The 13,089-nt window shown below is 44.1% G+C and overlaps 2 protein-coding genes across 20 annotated transcripts in view; one reads left to right on the top strand and one right to left on the bottom strand.

The window, feature by feature from the left end:
• The window catches only part of LMNTD2 (lamin tail domain containing 2), a 78,980-nt gene extending 67,103 nt beyond the window's left edge, over window positions 1-11,877 (bottom strand). The window contains exon 1 of the mRNA XM_083756821.1: window positions 11,672-11,877. The gene's annotated coding sequence lies outside the window, so the exon portion shown is untranslated. The remainder of the gene's footprint in view (window positions 1-11,671) is intronic.
• RASSF7 (Ras association domain family member 7) overlaps window positions 1-13,089 on the top strand; it is a 113,215-nt gene that overhangs the window by 52,020 nt on the left and 48,106 nt on the right. The window contains exon 1 of one of the 19 annotated variants that reach the window (XR_014568540.1): window positions 11,981-12,231. The exons of 11 other annotated variants lie outside the window; for them this stretch is intronic. The gene's annotated coding sequence lies outside the window, so the exon portion shown is untranslated. Of the gene's footprint in view, window positions 1-11,980; window positions 12,573-13,089 lie in introns of those variants that run through there. 7 more of the 19 variants (XR_014568541.1, XR_014568542.1, XR_014568543.1 and 4 more) reach the window with 7 other exon arrangements.

Below are 13,089 nucleotides of genomic sequence, written 5' to 3'. Positions count from 1 at the left end.
TTGCATTCCCATACTCAGTAACATAATGAATCCTGCTATGTCCCAGGAAGGGGGGTGGCGGGAATGCATGCTGGTTGGTACCTGTGAAAAACCAACACTGGTGGGCCCTGTGTGGGGGTGGATTGTTACCAGCTCTGTTGCTTCAGCTTTGTTTTTCTTCACAAACTGGTTTTATAGCACAGGCTACAATCCTAAACACATCTAAGTGAAAACAAGCTTCACTGAAAGTGGTGACCTTATTGCATTTAACGTCTAAGGCTGCAATCCTAACCCCATTTACCAAGGAGTAGGCCTCACTGAATTAACTAGGACTGACTTTTGTGTAGACGTGGTTAGAAATGCGCTGTAAAGCATTCCTTTTACACTGCAATTCTATGTATGCTTCCACTTAAAGTCTCACATGACCAGCCTATACATCTATACTTAGAAGCAAGGCCTGTTGATTTCAATAGTGCTTATTCACAGGTTTGTGGATATAGGATTGCAGCCCTAGGCCCTCTTTCAACATGGCAGTTTGCCTCCAAAGAGTAACCTTTGAAAAGGTTCCCATTCACTCAATTTGTTAAAGCATAACTTTTTTTAAGAAATCCCAGTATATAAGTAGGACAAACCAACAGAAGTCTAGGGGTCATTATGATTCCCTTGCAATACATATTTGTTTAGGCATGCATGGGATCGCTCCACAAAAGAAATGTGTGACCTGAAAATGGTATTCTATGTAACTTCATCGGCTCTTGGATCAAACCTCAGGGTTTTCTTACAGTAGAGACTACCATGAAATAGTTACAGATAGGTAGCCGTGTTGGTCTGCCATAGTCAAAACAAAAAAAATTCCTTCCAGTAGCACCTTAAAGACCAACTAAGTTAGTTCTTGGTATGAGCTTTCGTGTGCATGCACACTTCTTCAGATACGAAGTCCTATCTGAAGTCCTATCTGAAGAAGTGGGCATGCACACGAAAGCTCATACCAAGAACTAACTTAGTTGGTCTTTAAGGTGCTACTGGAAGGAATTTTTTTTTTGTTTTTACCATGAAATAGTCCTTGTGTTTTCAACGTGAGCATGTAAAACAAAAAAAAGTTATCCATGCAACGCCATCCATTTTCATGGTGCTCTACAGAGCTTTAGCAATGAAAGCATCTCTGCAGTTAGGGTGGTGTTAAAGAAAATACCTGTGAGATTTTTCTTACCTGGCTGCCTTTTGCTTCCCATATTTCATAAAATGGAATCATAGCATTGGAAGGGACCCCGGGGGTCATCTAGTTTGCTGCATGGTGAGTGCAAGTTGCAACGTGCATTGTAACACCCAGGGTCAACATTATCACTTCTGACAACAGGCTGCAGCAGCCATGGGACTTTTGCCAGTAGGAGAATGTCAGTGTCAACATGCTGCACAGCTTTTGACAATCACCCATTGATACAAGCCCTGTCCAGAAAGAGAAACTTCCTTGTGAGAATATCTTCTGTGTGTGGTCAGCCAGGAGTCCACCATACAATGTAACTTATCTGCTTCCCCCCCTTCTTTCTTTTTTCTGCTGCTGCTGGGGTCTGGGTGAGGAAAAAACTGCAGTCAGTTGCCCACAGTTTCTCAAAGCTTAAACAAATCATGCAGTAAATTCCCAAGTTCAAGACATATGTTTAGGGACATTTTAAATAAATACATACATAAAACTTTCCATTTATAACTTTGCAGCAAGATAATGTTGGCATTTAATTGTCCAGATGAATAAACTTATACATAATGCATTACTTTTCAAGAAGAGAAAAACCCTTTAAAAACCCAGAAAGGGGAGTGAAATAGGATAAATTCCAGTTAAGATATGAATTGGCAGGAATACTAAAAGCAATTTTAAAATAGAAAATGTTCCGATGTATGCAAAATAATTTGAAATCTGTACTTAAAATCCTATTCTTTACCCCTTAGTCCTTCAATGAGTGGGTAAATATGAACAAAAGGACCCATTTACTGATAACATTGTGCAGCTGCAGGTGATGAGCACCTGGGGCTTGTGTGTGTGTGTGTGTGTGTGTGTTTACAAGTGCTGATCAAACACTTCTCTGCTAAGATCAATGAGAGCTGCAGTTTCTTCCTGCCTCTGAAAAGTATCTGTGGTGCTCCAGTTACACTTAAGTAGCAGTAAGAAGGAGCCTACCTTTCCTTAGAAGATTTGTTTACTCAATTATCAGGCCAAAGGGATGAGAAAGAAGGGTGTGGGGCTGAGGTGGTCCATCACCAGGTCACCAGGGTCATGGAATAAACCAGAAGGCATTGCTAGGGAGCAACAAAGTTAAAAATTCAGAAGAAGCTTTGTGGCTGTAGATGTCAGATCAAGTAACCACTTGGAGGGTTGTTTAGGCAAACTTACTTTCACAAGGCAGCAAAACTTAATTTAAACCAGGACTCAAATATGTATTGAATCCCAGGTACCAGCATTTAAATGTTTAGGTAATGCTTTGGAGGACAGGCACTTTGTGTGCAAGATAATTAAATTAGCTGTAGATCAGCTGAATAACAGAGCCACCAATGCATATTTTGTGTACTCAATAAGCATTATAAACAAATATAATTCTTAACAACTGGGAAGTGAAGTTCATTGTACGACAGAATCAACCACCAATTTCACCACCTGGCCATCAGCCATTCACATACTTAATATATGTTTCTCCTTTGCATTTAATCTGCATGAAATTAACTCCAGAGAATCTTTGGGTTAGGCTGATCCTTGGAAGACAGAAGCAGACAGAATTCTGTGGCAACTTTCAGTGTGGCCTTCAGTACTTCAACAAATCAGAAATGAGACCTGCCCAGCTAGTTGGGTAAGTGGAGGAAGCTGCTATGGATTGGGTCTGTTCTGGACTCCTCTGCCTTAGCATTATGTATGAACCTGGACTAAACAGCTGAACTTCAGAGATCCACGATCTTTAACATGGATTTGTTCTTGGTCTACTGTTTATGGTTTGTAAAGTTCGTGGATAGTTTGAAATGAGTCTGGTTAGTTCAGGTTCAGACATAATGCTAAGCAAGCCAAGCAAGCTCCACTTCTAGTGTTCTGGACCATTGTATGGTTGGACTGGTGGTGTGGATGTGGGCCAATAAACTGAGCTTGAATCCTGGGAAGACGGAAGAACTGTGGGTTGATGGTTCTTATGTCTGGGAGTTTGGCCAGTTGCCTGTTCTGGATTGGGTTGCACTTCCTCTGAAAGAACAGGTTTGGATTTTGGGGATGTTGCTGGATCTGTCGTCGCCTCTAGTGGCTCAACTAAGTAGCTAGGAGTTCTTTTTATCAGCTATGGCTGGTACACCAACTACGGTAATTCTTGGACAAGGATAGAATGACCATAATGATTCATTCATTGGTAACCTCAATTGTTGAAATATGCTGTATGTGAGGCTATCTTTGGGCCTGGTCTGCAGGTTTTAGTTGTTGTAAAATGCTGCAGCTAGACTGTTAACAGGAACAGGGTATCACCACCACATAACTCCAGTGCTTGCACTGGCTGCCCATATACTACAAGGCTAGATTGCAGGTTCTTGTATTAGCATCTTGGGACCGGGATATGTGAGGAACTGCCTGATCCCTTATATCCCTGCTCAGTCACTGAGGTCTTTGGAGTCACTTGTTTTGGTTTCCCGTGACTTGGATGCACGACTCATATCCACAAGGAGCTTTGCATTCAGTATTGTGGGCATTCACATTTGTGGAATGTCCAGTAGAGGTTGAACATCTGGTGCTAACCAAATACTTTTGTTTCTATTCCAGCAGGCTTCTTAATTTAATTCTGATTTAACTCATCTTTAGTCTTACTCCATTAGGTCTTCTGTACACCACTTGGTGGTGAATGATTAAGCGGTATGCAAAATGTACAAACAAATACAGTAGGCCAAAACTGCCTTCCAAAGCCTTTTTTAAAGGCCTGCCAACACTCCAGCTTTGCTAGCAACAGTAGAATCTGCAGCAGGTAACATTGTGGCACTGGCCTTTAAGCCAGTCCTAGCCGAGTACTGCAATGGGGAGGAAAATTCCACCTCTGTTTTTCTGATCAAACATCTGAAGGGCAGACAAAGTGAAATTTTCCTCCTCCTCATGATGCTGGGCTGGGCAGAGAGGTTTAAACCCATTCAAGTTCAGTTCTGTAAGGAGAGTGAAAAAGGGCTTCGTGTTCTCCGCAGATCAATCCGAATGCATTTCTAGACTGTATTCTCTTTCAAGAAGAATGATGTCTTCTAGGGTGCTACATACGTTACTTAAAAAATAACTAGTAAAGAAAAAATTAATTAAAAGAACAATTAAGGTAGTTGAGTGACATTGTATACACATTTTGCAACGTAAGCATTTAAAACAAGGAAAGACGCTCCCTAAAGCATAATATAAGCCTGACAGTGCCCACACAGCAAATATATTTATTTTAATTAGTGCAAATGGCATATTGCATTTGTGTGACATGCAATCCCAGAAAAAGTGGCCTAACCAGTCATCTGAGAAACAAAGCACAGAATTGTTTTTCAAAAACCACCTAGAGTTTCTACCACCTCCTTCACTGAATTACCAGAATGTCTGTGAAAAATCTCTCTCACAGCTTGTTATCTATTTATTTATCTGATATATTTGTATCCTGCCCTTTCATAAAGTTGCCATCAAGACCAATGGCTCCAAGAGATCACATTTAGCTATTAGCCAGACCCAAACATCTGCACTAAATCACATGGCTTCCCTCAAAGAATCTGGGGAATTGTAGATTAGCCAAAACTACAATTGTACAAAACTACAATTCCCAGCATGGTTCCCATAATTCATTGGGGAAAGCCATGCATTTTAAATGTGCTGTATGGTGTGGATGTGACCTATCCTAATACAGTACTTTGACTTGAGGAAGTGATTCTCAGACTAGATGGTGGGCTTCACTTGGGACTGTTTCCTAGAACGTCATGAATTCTCCTGGAACTTCCCTTTGTGTACTGTATATTGATCGGTGCAGAAATGAGTGTACTGCCGGCCTACTTTCACCCAATGTACCAATAGGGCTCCATCAAATATATGATCTGTCTAGAGGATAAATGGAGCAATTCTCAACCTTTCATAGCCGTTTACCTATTTAATGGCCGTTCCTCCCAGATACTCTAAGCCTTGAAACATGTAGATCTGAACCTGTGTGTGTTTAGTAGTAGTAGTAGTAGTAGTAGTAGTAGTAGTAGTAGTAGTATGTGTATCTGAACCGGCCTGAGATCTTATGATGAAGGGTGATATATAAACAAAACAAACAAACAAATAGTAGGAACACATAACAAAGAATGGCTAGGAAAAAAAAATCTGTCCTTTTTTTGCCTTATAGCCTTATGTGTTGTAACTGGCAGACCACACTCAGTCTTCCAAAGGATCAAGCAGAGGACAGTTGTCCACTTGCTATGACAGGGAAACTATTTTAGTCCTTTGCCATAGTGGGAAGGATCCTGCATTTTCTCGAAGCTTGTTCTTACTGCCTCCCTACCTGCTTCTTTCTTTAGCTTGTATGATTTAGATTTCGGAATACACGTACCTGAATTTAAGGACCAGCCCAAAATCTTTTGAGACAGGGGCTCAGCTTCTTAAAAACCCTAATCTTTAAAGGCTTTAGCAAATGACTGGAGTTTAGAAAACATCAAGTAGACACATTTCATTCCTGGCAGTTCTCTAAACAGAGATTATTTTTTCAAGCCCCCATGTTGATTGCTGCCAAGAAAGGCGACAGTTTTATGGCACCGCCTTATCGTCAGCGAAACACAGGCTTTTAATTATTTTTATGAAGCAGGTTTATCTTGCTGCATTCAACAAAAACTCCCTGTTGGCTTTTCCTTTTGATTATAATCCAAATCAATGTGCAGCAAGGATTTCCCCTTGGGAAAAAAATCTACAACCTAGAATCATATAAACCAGAATGATTTAATCATTCTGACATTTTGACATTCTCTTGTTCAAGTGGCTATTCCAAACAATTTTGGTAAAACAGGCTTGCTCCTTCCCTCCATGGAAATAAACAATGTGGTCTAAAGAACCAAAAGAGACCCTGCCCCTGAGCTGGTCACTGCCTCATACACATGCACGTATTTTTTGGAGTGTAAGCATTGTAGTTGTAAAGGTAAATGTAAAGGGACCCCTGACCATTAGGTCCAGTTGCGGACGACTCTGGGGTTGCGGTGCTCATCTCGCTTTACTGGCCAAGGAAGCCGGCATACAGCTTCTGTGTAATGTGGCCAGCATGACTAAGCCACTTCTGGCGAATCAGAGCAGTGCATGGAAACGCCGTTTACCTTCCCGCTGGAGCGGTACCTAATTATCTATTTGCACTTTGACGTGCTTTCAAACTGCTAGGATGGCAGGAACAGGGACCGAGCAACGGGACCTCACTCCTTCGCAGAGATTTGAACCGCCAACCTTCTGATCGGCAAGCCCTAGGCTCTGTGGTTTAACCCACAGTGCCACCCGCGTCCCTATTGTAGTTTTAGAAGCTGGCAAACAAGTAGCAGTAGTGCAAATGAAGAACAGTATTTCTGAACTGTATTAGAGCAAGATGGTAAGTCTAGGAATTCTCCCTGCAAATGCCTGTTCTGTTCGCAAAGCCCAAATTTAGGGATAATGAAGAATAGGAAGTGGATTGCATCAAGCAGACATTTACAAGTTACACTTTGATACAGGAGATCCATGATCAAGATATCCCACAGCTTTTTCTTTTTTACAGATCAAAGCAGGTCTATAGGGTGGGGGAAGTGTTGACTGAGATAAAGATTTTCTCCACATCAGGGAAATAACATTTGCACAAGATGCTTAAAACCAATAGCAAAACCACAATCTGCTAAGCTATTTTTAATCAACCCTCCCAAAAGCTGCTCTGTCTCCCATGGGGGAAAACATGCAAACACCATTCAAGTACCTGTATGTTTTTCTCCCCATATAGGACAAATAACAGCTTTGGGAGGGGAATTTGGTTTAGGAAAACAGCATGGGGTTAAACATTATCACCTAATCCAATTCTCCTCATTCCCTTTAGTTTAAAAAATAAAAAAGGGAATTCTGATATTCTTCACCACACCTGGTTTGGTTCAAAGTCTTCTGCTCTGAAAACGGACTTTTCTCTAGTGGTAGGGAATCCTATAATTGCTTATTACATCCAAATAATACTCGCATAAGTAACTGATTGATTCTTTGAATAGGCCACTGAGTCACTTCCTTGTTTTGCTACTAGCTTAGATAGAAACTGGATCAAACTCAGGAAGTGTACTTTTGACTCAGGTAAAAATAAAGGTCTCAGCTGCTGCTCAGGTGGTATATCAGGTTGTTTTCTTGCAGATGCTGGTAGGATTACAGCAAAGCACTCTCCATGTGTCAGCTCACATCAACTCCAATTACAGTGTCATTCTGTTGCCAATGGAATACTTAGCCTTAGTTGTGTGCGCAACTTAACATTTATCATTGTTTTAGAGGTGCTTTGTTTAAAGGGAACTGAGGGTTGTAATCTATTTTTATGGACACAGGAGACTCTATGCCTTAAACTGTGGCATGAGAGGCAAAAGTCAACAAGGGATAGTTTCTCCTTCTTTGCACTATTTCCATGCTGGGAAAATCTGCCTTTACCTGCTTATTTATTCCTGCATGCAGCTAAAGGTACAGAGTGTAATAGCATAAGAAGAGCCTACTGGATCAGGCCAATGGCCGATCGAGTCCAGCATCCTGTTCTCAATGTGGTCCACCAAACACCTATGGGAAACTCCCAAAAAGGACCCAAGCACTTTCTCCCGAGGTCTGCAACTGGTGTTCAGAAGCATTACTGCCTCTGATTGTGGAAACAGAGCATAGGCATCTTGGCTAGTAGCTCTTAATAGGCTTATCCTCCATGAATTTGCCTAAACCTCTTTTAAAGCCATCTTAATTGGTGGCCATCAGTGCCTCCTGGGGTGGTGAGTTCCATAGTTTAACTATGTGCTGCATGAAAAAGTACTTTCTCTTATCTGTCCTGATTTTTTTCTGAATCTTCCAACATTCAGCATCATTTGATGTGCATGAGTTCCAGTGTGATGAGAGAGGGAGAAAAACTTTTCTCTATTTAATTTTCCCATGCCATGCATCATTTTATGAGCTTCTATCATGTAACGTCTTATTCGACTTCTCTCAGAAATAAAAAGTCCCCAGAGCAGAAAATGAGATGCCAAACCATGTCAGTATTCAAATATGGGCCAAAATGTTCTTAATGTTCTTAACTGGAACAACTGTGTATCATCTGAACAATTTCAGACCTATATACTTTGCCCTGAGGACTTCTCAGAGCAATCACTCTGTAACTTACAGAGAAATTTGAATTTTCTGCTGCTTCTGAGGCTCTGCAGAGCAACAGAGCTAGTGTCCCATGAACAGCCTGGCCACTCAGTGATGAAAAGGGTGGGAGGGAAGACAGATTGGACCCAATCCCTAGGTAGCTCCAGGCCAGGATTGGTTCCTACATTAGCCAGCACCAGTTGTGGCAGCAACTTAGTTCTAGCAGATCTCAGGGCAACCCAGGCTCACCCTCGGACCATGCTATTTTGGGGCTTCTTCTTTGCAGGAATACTGCTAGTGCAATTTCCACCTGCCTTCCTGTTTGAAGACTGAAAGGAATGGGAGATCTGCACCAGTGGAAATGCAGCTGAGCTGGCAGAAGTGAGCAGAAGGAAGCCTCTGCTCAATCCAAGAACCCCACAGTCAGTGTAAGGGAGTTTGGATTGCAGCTTTAATCTCTCTGAAGTACTGAAAGATCTGTACTATTGGTTTGTTTTTTCCTTGTGAGGCTTTTAAAAAGCTGTTAGTGATATTAAACAAAACTGAAAGCCAGCAATATTTGTGCCATAAATAGAACAAGCTGGGACTCGCTCCAAAGGGGAAAAAATGATGATATTTTACTTTAAAATGCTAGTGGAGTGAAAGACCAATGGGAACACGACATAGGGTATGAATAAACCCAACCCAATGGTCGAAACTGTGCACTAACCCACCCGTTAAACCCTTCTCAGGCAAGAGGAGGGAACTTACTTTGAAACTTATCTACAGATAGTACCTAGCACCACTGGCAGAGGAATGGGGGGGGGCTGGGGGGAGCGCACTGCCCCAGGCACCATTGGGGAAGGGAGTACCATCACAGCTGCTTCCCGGACATGCACCGCGCACCCCCCACTGTGCTGGGCACCACGCCCCTGCAAGCAGCACGCCATGCCCCCAGGACGCATGCCACACCCCCATGGGCAGCATACCACACCCCCAGGAGTGCCATGCCATGCCCTCACCTGGTCTCCGCCCCTCGTGCTGTAGCATGCCACTTCACCACTGCCTAACACCACATGAGCTGGCAGTGATGCACCCAGGAACTTCACCTAGGTTCTGGAGAGGATGCACCACCATGAGAACACACCTCCACATGTGGTGGGAATGCCCTAAAATTCAATCCTTTTGGGTATCGTCTTACAAGAAATCTGCAAAACAACAAAACAGGTAATAGAAGCAATTCTAGCATAGGCCATACTATACTAATAATGCACACTTACATGACAGAGAACTCATAAGTCACATTCTCTCAGCAGCTAGGAGTGTCATAACCAGACACTGGAGGAAACTATCAGGAGTGTCCATGGACCACTGGTACCAAACTGTATGGAAAACCACCCTACTAGAAAAGCTAACTAACAAACAAACAATCACAAGGACAAACAAAGGAAGGTGCCTTCACCTTGGCGTGGCTCCTTTTTATTACATACACAGGCCAACAAGACAGTGACTGATCCTCCCCAACATCATATGAATCAATATGGCTAAATTAACCCAGCAACACCTCCACCTCACACACATCAACAAAACACACTGCAACCATTCAACTACAACCCACCACACCCTGGGCTCCTGTGATCTCTTACTCTGCCAGCAAAAATAAGACACCTGTCCACGTGATGCTGACAAAAAAATGTGCCACTCATATACTATGTAAAGAATGAAAGCTTAATGTCTCCCTCACCTACCTCGCTCTTTCCCCTTCCCCCCTCCACCTCTCTTTCCCCTTTCACAAAAAGTGTTTCAAATTGACTGTAATTTACTTGTATGAAGGATTCTTCAATTTGAAAACAGACACTGAATGTACTTTTGTTACTTTGGGAAATATAATAATAATAATCATCATCATCTAGTGGAGTGGATCTATATTCACTGTCCAGTGCTTGGGGCTGCTAATGTGAAGGTGGCACTTGTTTAACATAATGGGAAGAAAACTAAGGCTACAGTACTATGCTCAACTTGTGCATATCTTTCAATAAATGCTTTCATGGATGATTTTTTAATTGTATTTTAACTGCAATTTGTCACTTGTATAAAAAATCCTGTACTGTGAGACTGCACACCTAAGTACACTTAGTATGCAAAATATCATATTGATCTCAGATTTACTTCCAAGTAAGCAAGTACTAGATTGGATTACACTAGATTTCACAATCTGGTGCTCTACAGATGTTTTGGTAACAACTTACAGAAGCCTCCGTAGTGATTTGGGGTGGAAATTTTTAGAGTGCTGAATTTTCCTGTGGAATTTTTCCCATTTCATACATTCATTAGTAACAATGGACAGACACAAATTGCAAATCCAATATTAGGCAAGTTTGGCAGTTTCCACGTTTTTAACCTTGTCCGCTAAATAAAAGTAACTTAAACATGCTAGATTAGCTCACTTCCTGTGGTTTCTGATATCAGATTTTTTCTGATGCAAACTGAGAATTTTTCAGTGCAAAAGTTCCCTTTACATAATAGCCTAATTTGCACCATTTTTTTCCCCTGGAAAGCCCACGTAACTGGGCCCCAGCTGACAGGGCCAACAGTCAGGGTGAAGAGAGTTGGGAGTCCAAAAACATCTGAAGGGAAGGCTGCATTAAACAACTGCAACATATATGCAACTCAGCTTCCAGCCCTGCCTCTTGTTATTATCATCACATAAGATGGTGACTTCATACGTAAGTGTTAGCAGCTAATTATGTAGCTAGTAATATAGAGTACTATGGCTATGCAGACCTATGCCATTCAACAAGTCATTGTCTCTTTTTACTAAATTTGCCCTTGTTTTGTTAAACTAGGTTAAATGTACTACTCTAGAGCTCCTGGAATGCATTGCAATTTCTAGCAATAAGAGGAGGAAGAATGAGAAATGGATTTGATCCAGCTCTGATTAATGCAAGGGCAAATATTTGCCATGACTTATTGCAGGAGTATGGGGTGGAACTGGATTAGGTAATTCAGTTTGAGATAGAGACAAAGCTAAGACTATAACATTAATATCCCAACTGTAAACATACATTATGGTAAGTATAAAGTCCCACTAATTTCAGTGGAACATCCAACCAAAATTTTTTTGGAATGAATCTGTGGGGCTTGCACATGCAAAGTTTAAATGTCACCGAATAACAACACTTTTGCAGTGGTGTCTTTACCTGCCCCATGCCTGACCATGTAGGACACCAGGTGTGGGATGGGTGGTTGTGGCTTGGGGAGCACAGCCCCTCCCGACCGAAATAGGACTCCTGCCAATTAGGTCCATGGAAAGCTCCCGACTTCTGTTATATTCTTTCTGCTGAGTCACTTATGAAAATAACTTCAAAACCTTCGAACAAGGAAGTGCAGATTCCTGATTCAACCTACCAAGTGGATCTGCCGGTGCTGTAGAGCCAGGATTCCTGGTGCGAGCGGCAGCCTCATTTGTCACCAGGTAGTTAAGAGTCCCAAACTCCCAACGAAGTGGCCTTGGAAGAGGTAAGCGTTGGCTTTGGTCAGGTGTTTGTTTACCTAAAAGCTATGGGGAAAGGCCCAGGAAAACTTGGCAATGCTCTGGATGCAACGTGATTGGCCTCAGGGGAAAGCTCTCCTAGAGCTAGGGAACGATTCCAAAACCCGCCTTCTGCCACGGATATCGATTTCAAAAAGAATCGCAAGCTCGTCTTCCTCCAAACTTTGGGAATCTGCTGGCTGGCAGCGGAAGGAGAGCAAACGGCGCTTCCTGCTCTCCCCCGCTGCTCTCTTGTACTTCTGCCCATACCTGGCATAGCGGGGGGCGGGGCGGAGCCCGGGGCTGGGGAGGCGGGGCTGGCCAATGGGAGGAGCGCGAGCCGGGCGCTCCGGGCCGGTGCGCTGAGGCGAGGCTGCAGGTTGCGGAGACCAAGCGAAGCGTCGCATTTCTTCTGCCAGGAGCTCAGCTGGGAGAAGTGCGCGCGCGCGCCGTGCCAGCCGAGGCTCCTAGTGCGCGAGCGAGCGAGCGAGCCAGCAACTTGCTGCAACCCTCGCGGGGGGCCGTGGCCGTGGGGGGCGCTTTACGAAACCCGGAGCCAGAAGAGCGAAGCGGAATGCTGCACGACGACACCGAGGGGCCAGCTCGCCCACTGGAGGGGAGCGGGTGACCTTGCGCCGCGGGAGGCAGGAGCAGTTCTGCCAGCGCCGAGAGAAGGCGGAAAGAAGCCGCACAGCCGCCGCCGGAGGGGCTGGACTCGGGAAAGAGGATTTGCTCGGCTGTTTCTGTCCCGGCTTAAGCGAGCGGAGACTCGGCCAGGTAAGGGAGTGTGCGCGCCATGGACTCTCGGGTCGCTCTTTCTCCCTGCCTCCCACACGGACACCGTTTCCGTGTTGTCCCGTGCGATTTACCCGCCTCCTGCCTTTACTTTTGGAGCCCCAGAACCCCCTTCTCTCCAGTCCCGCCTCTTCACACAATTATACCCCCCTCCGCCCGCTTCCCTCGCGGGAGCCGCAACAGATGCCTCTTCTTTTCTCCCGCTGGTCGCCGGGAACGTCTCTCGCTCTCCCTTGGTTTCCTTGGACCTTTGTATTGTGGGCCCCCTCCTGCCATGGGCAGCGCCTTCCACAAGTTGGGACTCAGCCGCTGGGCGAATCACCCGGCACTTTTATTTCCCCCTGCTGGTCCCCTACTGGGGGAGGGTGGGGCCACCTCGCGATCTGCCTGCCGTTTCCATTCCTTGGGGAAAATCCACTCGCTCGCAGCCTTCGGCGGAGCGGCTTAGCCTGTTCAACCTGCTCGCGTCTCTTTGCTTCGGCCCCCGAGAGTCGCACAT

Source organism: Podarcis gaigeae (genome assembly GCF_964106915.1).
Source record: "Podarcis gaigeae genome assembly, chromosome: 1".
NCBI classification, from domain to species: Eukaryota; Metazoa; Chordata; class Lepidosauria; order Squamata; family Lacertidae; genus Podarcis; species Podarcis gaigeae.
Note: the sequence above shows the minus strand (reverse complement) of the source record. Positions and strands in the feature narration are given on the sequence as shown.